This window comes from Aricia agestis, chromosome 19 (assembly GCF_905147365.1).
Source record: "Aricia agestis chromosome 19, ilAriAges1.1, whole genome shotgun sequence".
NCBI classification, from domain to species: Eukaryota; Metazoa; Arthropoda; class Insecta; order Lepidoptera; family Lycaenidae; genus Aricia; species Aricia agestis.
Window position 1 is genome coordinate 2,045,234 of NC_056424.1, and position 11,206 is coordinate 2,056,439.

The window sequence follows — 11,206 nt, forward strand, 5'->3', positions numbered from 1 at the left end:
GGTCAATGTTAACTTTACCAGTTATTGTACAACTTGATACTGCTCTGGCACAAGGCACTATGGCATGGTGATTGGTGCTACCAAATAAACGTCTTCTGCAATAGGGAAAGGCAGAAATGCGCGGTGATGTGCTCCACTCGTTTGTGATTACTGATTAGTATTTAAGAGAGCTACTGACCCAAAAAATCAATCATCGTCCTCTCTTCACACTCTCGTCTTTCATAATATGCCAGGTGAAAAAGGACGACGCGGAATCATCGCCAAGTTAGTTTTACTTGAATAAAAGACGAACTATAATGATTATGAAAAAAGTATTTTGAGCAAATTTGGGTTTTATCAATGCCTTTTTAGATACTAAAAGAAAAGACAGCAAACTTCGAAGATCCAAGCAAAAATATGACTAAAACAAGGTTTTTTGTAAAAAAGAAACTATCGAGCATTTTTTCAGTAATCGTGTTTTCGTCTCGAGCAATTAATCTTCATGAACTGAAGTTACTTGTGTCAAAAAAACCAGTTTTCTAGACATTGCAGATTTTGAGATCTAGGTATGTAGTCAAGTTAAGCGGGGAATTCACTACCGGGCTGCCCGCGGGCCGCCCGGTCTGGCACAAGTCTGCCGCTTGCCCGTATTGAACACACACAGAACAGGCAAGTCAGTCCAATAGATAGAGGGCTAACAGCTCGGTCGTGGACTCATGGACTCAATCTTCTTTGTAACAAATGATAGATTAGCATCGTCATTGATTTCTTTGGATTTTTCAATAAGTTCGCTGTATTACGTAGAACAGTGTTCATGTTATGGCGGCTCTCGACATAGGCGAACGCGTTGGCCAACGTCTAAATACCTACGGCCAACGCGCGAACGCCCGTTCTACACATTGGGCCAACGCGTCTGCAGACGCGTTGGCCAACGCGTTCGCCTATGTCGAGAGCCGCCATAATCCTTGCTTTTAACTTTCTACAAACAAGGATACGACCGGTAAAGAGAAATAAACGAATGTCAAAATTGTTTTTGTTCCTTCATTCAAGTTTAGTGTTTGTATTGTTTACAATAATATGTTTTAAAATAATATTTTAAGTGCACTCCACTCGCTCTCCAAGGCGTGAATAACGACGGGCCGCCCGTCGCGAGTCGCGACCATTCATGTACAGACTTGCCCGTGCCCGCGCGGGAAAAATGCGATCTCGCGGGCAGGCTGCGGGCACGGGCCAATGGGCATGTCTGTGCCCGTACCTATGAATTGACGAGCAGACATGCGACAAACCTGCCCGTGACGAGCGGCCCGTAGTGGGCGGCCCGGTAGTCAATTCCCCGCTTTAGGGTCAGGTGCATTCTTAAAATGCTCAATGAAGGTTCAACTTATGACTTATTTAATGCTTAGGAATGGCCTTACACTTGTTTCCACGGAGCAGCTAAGCTATCTAAAGCAACAAACGCAGAAAAGGTGCCATTATTTTGTCACGTCATAATATCTCAGTATCATTTTATACATAACAATCATGTTAATTACTGAGATGAGACAAACAGTTGCAGTACGCGATTGCCAAGAATCGCTGTTTTATAAAATAAGTGGCTGACGAAAGTAACATCGTAAAGATGAAAGACTGCCGAACAATCTTGACCATGATTATAAGTGCCAGTAAAAGCCATTGCCTTAGTTAACAAGTTTCCAGTGAGTAAAGTTTGTTCAAAGTATTTTATAAATATTGTTCTCTCATCGGGTGTAAACCAAAGAAAGTAGTTGTAAATACATCATTGTAATTCAGCGGTGTTGAATTAGAATAAAATGTTTTATAGCCATTCCTGTGTTTGTTTTTAAACGTTGTGAGTGCTTAAATCTACGATTTAAAATGCTACTGTGTACTGACAATATCTTAGTTTTCATTTAACAATTGTAAAGAATTTTATATACCCTATGCAAGCAAATCATTGCGTTAAATCTACCATCACGTGTACCGGTAATAATTTTGCACACGAAAAAGGGTAATAAACAACTTCTGAGTATGGCGTCTATCAATAACTGGAGTGAGCTATTCCAGGTTTGAAAACATCACGTGTACCTATAAATAAGATTACCGATAATGTGATTTAGAAGATTACTCGTGAGATTACTAAGCGTAAAAACCAGTTTTGGATTTATGTGTAGGCAGTATAGGCCATGGCCTATGGGCAGCAGCGTCCTATGGCGTCCTATAAATCCGGCCCTGGTAAAAACACGTTTTCTTTCGGCTATCCATCGAAAAATCTGGTGTGACTCCATCTTTCGAGCTAGACACCTTATGCTTTTCATAGTCCAACTCTTGGGGCTTGGGCCTATAACCTGTAACTTATAAGGTAAAAAGCTACCATGTTCTAAATAAAGCTATGCAAACGTCTGTTCCATCAAGAAAAAAACCTCAAGAAACGTTCATAAAAACGACGCGATTTTAATGCTGTTTACGTTTAAAATCACCTGCCTATTGAGCGATTTCAAGAATTTGCGATCAAATTTTACGTATACGATATATAAAATGATTTGGAACGCGATAACATGGATTACGACGTTGCTACTTGTTGACCTAGAAAACATGAAGATTGATAACTTCACTGCGCGTAGTGAATAGTAGAAATCGTAGAATTTAAGGCCAATAACGAAAATAACATTAGGAAGAGCGGCCTCGAAGCGGCAATCAAACGGTTGGTTGGGTTCGAAAAATACAGCATGATGTGAATTATTGTGACCAATTGAGGCAGTAATACTGCTGCAGTATCCAGTCATGTTAAACACCTAAAATATGAAAATAAGGTTTCGAAAAAGGAACCCATTCCCAACAAAATATGCCAAAGTTATGAATGCAGTTTGTACGTATTCGGGTAGTTTACCCCAGAAAGTGTTATCATTACGACGCACGGTTTCTTCATGCCTCATGGCGTTTGTACAAAATAAAACTTGGCCAAGCACTTGTGTGTAGAAGATAAGATTATGAAGTTCGTCAACCTGCAAGAAAGTAAAAAAATACTGCTTTTAAAAATAAGTAAACTTAGCACAGTGCAGTGTTACAGCGTAACAAGCTGAATTTATCGAATTAAGTAATTAAATGATTAAGTTAGCAGCAGACGGCATGTTAATAAAAAATACACTAGTAGCTGCCTATGTTTCCAAACATCGCTATAACCACAGTTGTCATCGTCATCATCCTCGACAACATCGGCGGCTATAACTGCAAGAGCGTCATCAACTCCAAGTGATTGTGGCTCTAGACTAGAATTTATTGACTTAGCAGTTAGCATACTTTTAAAAAAAGTTTGGAAACAGAGCTAGCGTCTCTTCATTTTTCTACGCAACATAAAAAATCATTGTACGCAACTGTGAACTGTCGTCTGTGCCTAGTAGGTAGGTATGCTCTCCGTGCGTGCCTGCCCAATAGCCAAAACTGTGGCAAGACTTTCCTGATATTTATATTGGAAACTAGCTGTCCCGGTGAACTTCGTGTCACTTTAAAACCTTCCCTGGACTTCAAGGATTATTTTAAGACTAAATGTAGCATAATCGGTTCAGCGGTTTGCCGATTGGAAATCCATTTTTAAAAGCTTTTATTTAACTTGCTCTGTATGTAAGTATGTATGTTCGGGTGAAATCTTGGAATTAAATTTTGGAGTAGATATATTTAACCGATTGAGCTGAAATTTTGCAGGCACGTTGAGTTTGGATGACAATACATGATATTGTATGTGACATTACTCTAAATCCAATATGGCCGACCATCCAAGATGGCGAAATAGTTATTTTATATGCAGTTCTACAATATGGATATTAAATGAAAGGGCTTTTTGAAAGTAACTTGAAAACGAATGTAATGTCATACTACATCCAATATGGCGGCTCATCCAAGATAGAGGTATAGTTATTTTTAATGCACTTCTGCAATATGGGTATCAAATGAAAGGGCTCATTGAGAGTAACTTAGAAACGAATGTAATGTCATTCTACATCCAATATTATGGTGTCTTATTCAAGGTAGGGGGATATAGTTATTTTTAATGCACTTCTGCAATATGGGTATCAAATGAAAGGGCTCATTGAGAGTAACTCGGAAATGAACGTAATGTCATTCTACATCCAATATGGCGGCTCATCTAAGATGGGGGAATATACCGAGTTATTTTTAAAGCACTTCTGCAATATGGGTATCAAACAAAAAGGCTTATTGAGAGTAAATTGAAAAGTCGTGTCCTGTCGTGCCGTATCGTAACATGATGTGACGTAACGTGACATATCGTGTCGTGTCGTGTCTTGTTATTTCAAGTCATTTTTAAAAGTTTTAATTTAACTTGCTCTGTATGTATGTAAGTATGTATGTTCGGGTGAAATCTTTGAACTCAATTTTGAAGCAGATATATTTAACCGATTGAGCTGAAATTTTGCATACACGTTTAGTTTGGATGACAATACACGATATGGTATGTGGCATCACTCTAAATCCAATACGGCCGACAATCAAAGATGGCGAAATAGTTATTTTCAATGCAGTTCTACAATATGGATATTAAATGAAAGGGCTTTTTGAGAGTAACTCGAAAACGAATGTAATGTCATTTTACATCCAATATATAAATAGTTATTTTTAATGCACTTTTGCAATATGGTTATCAAATGAAAGGGCTCATTGAGAATAACTCGAAAACGAATGTAATGTCATTCTACATAGGTTCAATATGGACGCTCATCCAAGATGGCGAAATAATTACTGTTTTTATGCAGTCGTACAATATGGATATTAAATGAAAGGGTTTTTTGAGAGTAACTCGAAAACAAATGTAATTTCATTCTACATCCAACATGGCGGCTCATCCAAAATAGGGGAATAGTTATTTTTAATGCACTTCTGCAATATGGGTATCAAATGAAAGGGCTCATTGAAAGTAACTTGAAAACGAATATTATAATGTCATTCTACATCCAATATGGCGGCTCATCCAAAATACGGGAACAGTTATTTTTAATTCACTTCTGTAATATTATGGGTATCAAATTAAAGGGCTTATTGAGAGTAACTCGGAAACGAATGTAATGTTATATCGAATATGGCAGCTTAGCCAAGATAGGGGAATAGTTATTTTAAAGCACTTCTGCGATATGGGTATCAAATAAAAGGGCTCATTGAGAGTAAATTGAAAAGTAATAGTCAAGTCGTGTCGTGACGTGAAGGTATGTGTCGTGATTTTACGTGACGTCACGTGAGTCGCGACGTGACGTGAAATAACGTGACGTGACTTCAAGTCAAATCCAGCCGGGTTTCAGAAAATGCCCGGTTGAAGCCGGTCACTTTTGTTAAACGAAATTTAACTTTTTAGTCATGCAGAAATAAACGGAATAGAACAACTTGCTAAATATAGATTTTTCACTAGTCAAAGTCGAGTACGATTTCTTAAGGACTTAAGTTGATCAGATTTTAACAAATTCTTGAAACAAAACAAATTATGTACTATCAAACAGACTAAGAAGTCTAGCCAGAGATAACTAAAAAACAAAAAATAAATTATAAACAAAAAACTTTTTGAAAAAAAGCTTTTATTTAAATAGTCTAAAAAGAATAAAATAAATTTCTCCTTAAAAATTTTAACTTTTATGTTAAACTAGCTGTTGCCCGCGACTTCGTCCGCGTGGACTTCAGTTTATAGCGCGCGATGTCAACAAAATTGGTGTCAAAAGCTTTTATAAAAAAAACCCTGGTACCCCTTAAATCAAAACAGCTGTGCAGTGTGCACATAATATTTCATTTTTAAAATTAAACTTTATATATTATGCCAAATTTTAAAGCTTATTTAGCCCCCCAATTACACAACTTTACCCATAAACTATTTATCATTGATAGGTTTAAGGTTACGTCACTGTATATAATATAAAGATTATAAAGTACTGACTTATTAAATAACGTTAAATAGAAATAACAATCGAAAAAATCGAAACTCGGATGTATAATGATACCATCTAGTCTGAATTTTTGAACTAACTTAATTTGAACAAATTTTTGTATTTTCACCCCCTTACAACCCTTTTTTCCAGTAAAAAAGTAGCCTATGTCCTTTCTCAGGCTTTAGACTATCCGTATACAAAATTTCATTACAATCGGTTTGGTAGTTTTGGCGTGAAAGCGAGACAGACAGACAGACAGAGATACTTTCGCATTTATAATATTAAGTATAGATTCCTCAATGTATTAAGTATACAATTTGCATGATAATAAAAGCTTGTCGCACGATTTGTAAATAAACTATATTATTTAGTACCAATATGACTGAGCAAATTGATATTATATTTTTATTTTAATAAATTTATCAAGTACTGATAGATTGTTAAGTCTCACGACAGTCGCGCGACAAGCTTTTATTATCATGCAAATTGTATAGGTACTTACTTAATACATTGAGGATTTTAACATAAAAGTTAAAATTTTGAAGGAGAAATTTATTTTATTCTTTTTAGACTATTGAAATAAAAGCTTTTTTTCAAAAATTTTTTTGTTTATAATTTATTGTTAAGTGATATTTAATTTTTTTGTCGTAAAATTAAGTACGATTTCTTAAAGACTTAAATTAAGTTAATCAGATTTTAACTAATTCTTGAAACAAAACAAACTACAATCAAGCAGACTTAAGAAATCTAGTCAGAGATTTAACTAAAAAACAAAAAATAAATTATGAGCAAAAAACTTTTTGCAAAAATCTTTTATTTAAATACTTTAAAAAGAAGAAAATAAATTTCCCCTCAAAAATTGTAACTATTAAGTTAAGTATAATATATTGAGGTTATCTCAATATATTATACAATTTGCATTAAGTATTATAAAAGCTTGTCGCGAGACTTAACAATCTGTCAACATTTAATTACTTTAATAAAATAAAAAATATAATATCAGTTTACTCACTTAAATTGGCACTTACCTACTAGTTTATTATTAACAAATCACGCGACAAGCTTTTATAATACTTAATGCAAATTGTATAGGTAATATATTGAGGTTATAACCACGAGTAGTTATAACTTAATAGTTAGAATTTTTAAAGGGAAATTTATTTTCTTCTTTTTAAAGTATTTAAATAAAAGCTTTTTTCAAAAAGTTTTTTGCTCATATTTTTATATATATACCTACTAGCTGTCCCGGTGAACTTCGTGTCACTTAAAAACCTTCCCTGGACTTCTACAAATATTTTAAGACTAAAATCAGCCCAATCCGTTCAGCCGTTTTTGAGTTTTAGGGTTACTAACACATTTGAAATTACATTTTTATATAAATAGATATAGATAAACAAAAGATTATAGCCATAGCCGTATATTTAACAATAGTACCTTCTACTTTCCTTGGGGGTAGTTTTAAATGCATTTTCATATTGTTTAGGATTAGTAACTACTGTGGCGGTACCCACAATTCGCCTAACATTTCTGCATAGCGCTATCGAAGTTTTCTGAGCGAACCAGTATATATACGACAGCTGAGATGTATCACGTGGTCATCGGCCTGACCGAGCATAACACCTCGCTCGGTCGGAAGATCTTCCTTTGTGGCCACCATACGTATATCCCACAACCAAGGGCGTCGCCAGGGGGGGGGCAGGGAGGGGCAGCTGCCCCCCCCCTAGAGAATCTAAAAAACGTTGCCAAATATAATGCAAAAGCAACGACCACTATAATATTAAAATCTGGTTATAGATGTAAGGCTCGTAGTACAAGTGAAAAGTTTCATGTGCTGTCGACTTTACCTACAATTCATACCTACTTTTCTCATTTATAGAGAGTGAGTAAAGTATGAATTGTAGACTGTAGTGTTATGATTTACGTAATTCAGTACTTAGTTTATTGTTTTTAGAATACTAAATTATTGTAACTTAACTATTTTAGACTAAATTAGATGGTAGTTTTAATATTTAAATCTGGCCACACTGACAACATGCAATCCCAAGGCTACGTTCGCTTCACTTGGAGTGGGGGTTGACGGGTAAAAATTGTGTATAAATACCCCAAGAGCGCAGTATGATGCGAATTTTGACGGAAGAACAATTGTAAGAGGAATCTCTGCCCGAAAGTGTACCACTGTATAATATTGTAGAATAAATGTATTTGAAAGTCATCATGCAGTTTCTTATCAGTAGTAGGTAAAGTCAACTTGCCCCCCCCTGCGCCATCGGCTGGCGACGCCCTTGCCCACAACTACCAGCGGTACTTACCTACGTATCATATTACAACCCCCCCTATTTATATTGCGGTTATAAATAACTACTTCACGTAAACATAAGAAATCAATAGCTCTAGTCCAGCTACATCTATTTACATTTTTAGTAGTAGGTAGTACTACCTACCTACACCTACACTACAGTTTTGTCCTAAATTTAAATACCCTGGCGATCAATAGTATTCACGAAAATGACCTCAAAAAGCCTCAAAACTTATGTCTTTTCCGCAGGTCATGACTCATGCGGCATGCCTAATTAATGCTAAACGTAATGTGGCAAAAAAAGGTCAAGTAAGAATAGCTTTGTCCACACTGTGCCTTTTTCTGTTCGTCAAGGGCATGCGTTATAGCGCAGTCAACAGCGAACGTGAGGCATGCCCGCGACGCATCCAAAACATGACCGTATCCAAAACTTCAAAAATGACAATATTGGCGTTGCGTTAAAATAAAAATAAAAATTGTTTTATTTCTGAATAGATTTTAAGAAAATACTTTCAGAACGTTGATATACTACGGTACCTACCACCGATTCGGGAACTAACCCTGCGAGAAGAACCGGCGTAAGAAACTCGCTTCGCGTCGTTCCTTGACGCATTCAATTATTGAATGCGCCAATATGAAAGTTGATGACGAAAATTGAAGATGAAAGTGCACAGTGTAGACATAGCTTATAGGTTTTAGTTAGCGCTTCAACCTCTCGTGATAATGTTCGGGCCACACTAACGAGAAACGCCGTTAATTATCGTGTTAATTCTAAAACATGTCATAGCATTATCGCCTTTACATGCCACCAATTAAAGGCGATAATGCTATAACATGTTTTAGAATTAACGCGATAATTAACGGCGTTTCTCGTTAGTGTGGCCCGAACATAAGAAACAATGATGCTTTGACACATTTTAGTGGCGTGTTTAGTTGGCATTTTTTGGGGTAAGAGACAGTGTTTTAGCCAAGTTTTAGCCTTTAGGCAATTTAGGTGTGTAGGCACGTGGCCTTAGCACAAACATGTTTGGCGAGTGGCGAGTGGCCACGAATCACGATGGATTTTTGTCTCGCTTAAAATTAGTTACCCAGTTGTTTAACTTCTTAGTAGGTACCTATCCACAATCGGTGACAATCATGAGCAATTAATTGCGAATAATTTACTTCTCTAAAGGTTTGTAAATTCTAATCGCCAATATATTTTGTCCATCATAACTCACAATTCAATGTAAAAGCTGAGTCGAAACTGTATTTCGACTTCTCAATAAAATTATACAACGCGGAACCGTACACTACTATCATTGTATTTAAAGCTACTGGCCATGGACGTTCTGCTGATTGTAACAATCCATATCTAAATAATTCGCCAAAATTCTTATCGAATGACCCAGTAATTTTGCGTCGCATCTTCCTACTAAAATAGTAAACATCAACCTATATTACGCTCTGTTTGTATCGTTATCTTTGCGTTATCTTGTATAGTGTAAGTATACGTTGATGTCTGAAAGTTGAAACAGTTTATTTAAGAGATTCCTCGAGTCTGGAAATTCATTCATCGCTTAGGTTATAAGTATAAGCTTAGGTTATCGTTCAGATGAAGTTGTCGTTCAGACGAGGTTGTCATTCAGACGAGGTAGTAATTTAGGAGCTGATTCTAGCTGTTGTTAGTCTAAGTAGTACCAGGCCTGTCCCACTCGCGAGAATAGGCATCGAACTGTAAGTACCATCCGCGGCCCCCGCGGGTGGCTAATCAGTACCTAGGGACTCATAAGCGAGCGGTGAGTGGTGACGCACGCGCAAGATTTTTGTCGCGTATCTACTGTTTACTGATCAATGATCATAGAGGAATTTTATTCATGATACTGATTTAACCGCTGTGACAAAATCATTATAAATCTTATAAAAATGAACAATTAAGAAAGGCCAATGAAATATGTATTTGAATAAGGTATTTAAATACAAAAAGTAGATAAAAACTATACAAACATAGCAAATACACCAATTTTATACAAAGAAACACACAAACTACACAGAAATAAACCAGACGCGGTCCGAAGGGGACATGACCCTCCCCCAAAATCTCAGGTCAAATTGAAAAATCTCAAAATCTTGCCAAATAATAAAAAGAAAATTTTTGCCAATAAATTTTTATATAGGGAGTGACCCCCTCCAAAATTTCAGGCTGCGACCGCGCCTGAAATAAACACAAGTTTCTATGTTTAAATTGTAAAAGTTCCTGCACTATAATCGAATATTTAAAACTACTATAAAATATAGGTTGGGTTACTAAAATTTCATATTACTATAAAAAGGTTTGCTATTCGTAATTAAAATAGAATATTTTGTTTCCTAAAAGGCGAAAACCTTGATTTCGTCAGAAAAGGTACGAGTTATGCGATAAAAAGTGAGGGGACATGTACTGTGCACTGCGCGGTCGGAATTTGAACTTAATATTATCGTAACATGAGTCGTTATTTCTTTAAACGGGTTTCGCAAGTGAGACTTCTGTTGTTACTACTAATATTACTTATATAATATTCTGTGGTAGTATTTATCTAAATGACTTATCATTATTCATCACACTAGTATTAGGATGACTCTTTGATACTTCATTGACGCTATTCCATTGTAATTTGCAGCTTGCCGCTTCTAGTTATAATTACTTTCATAACTCCTACAATTCAGTTATATATTACCTCTCGAAGGACTTTTATGCAGACATCATAAAGGTTAGGTATTCATAGAGAAACTCAAGAGTAATACATTGTATCATGTATGATTGTAACCTACAGCTGCATTAACAATGGTAATAGTTGATTGTGTTCAAAGGATATGAATCACAATTCACAGTACACGAGTTCAAACTAAACGCGATAACAACAATAATCGGTTGCTAACCAATAGCATATAAAATTAATCAGTTTTGCATTGATTTCTCTTGTGACGCCACTCCGTTGCGCCAAAATTTGTTTATCGTGCGGGAACCGTACATTTTTCCGGGATAAAAAGTATA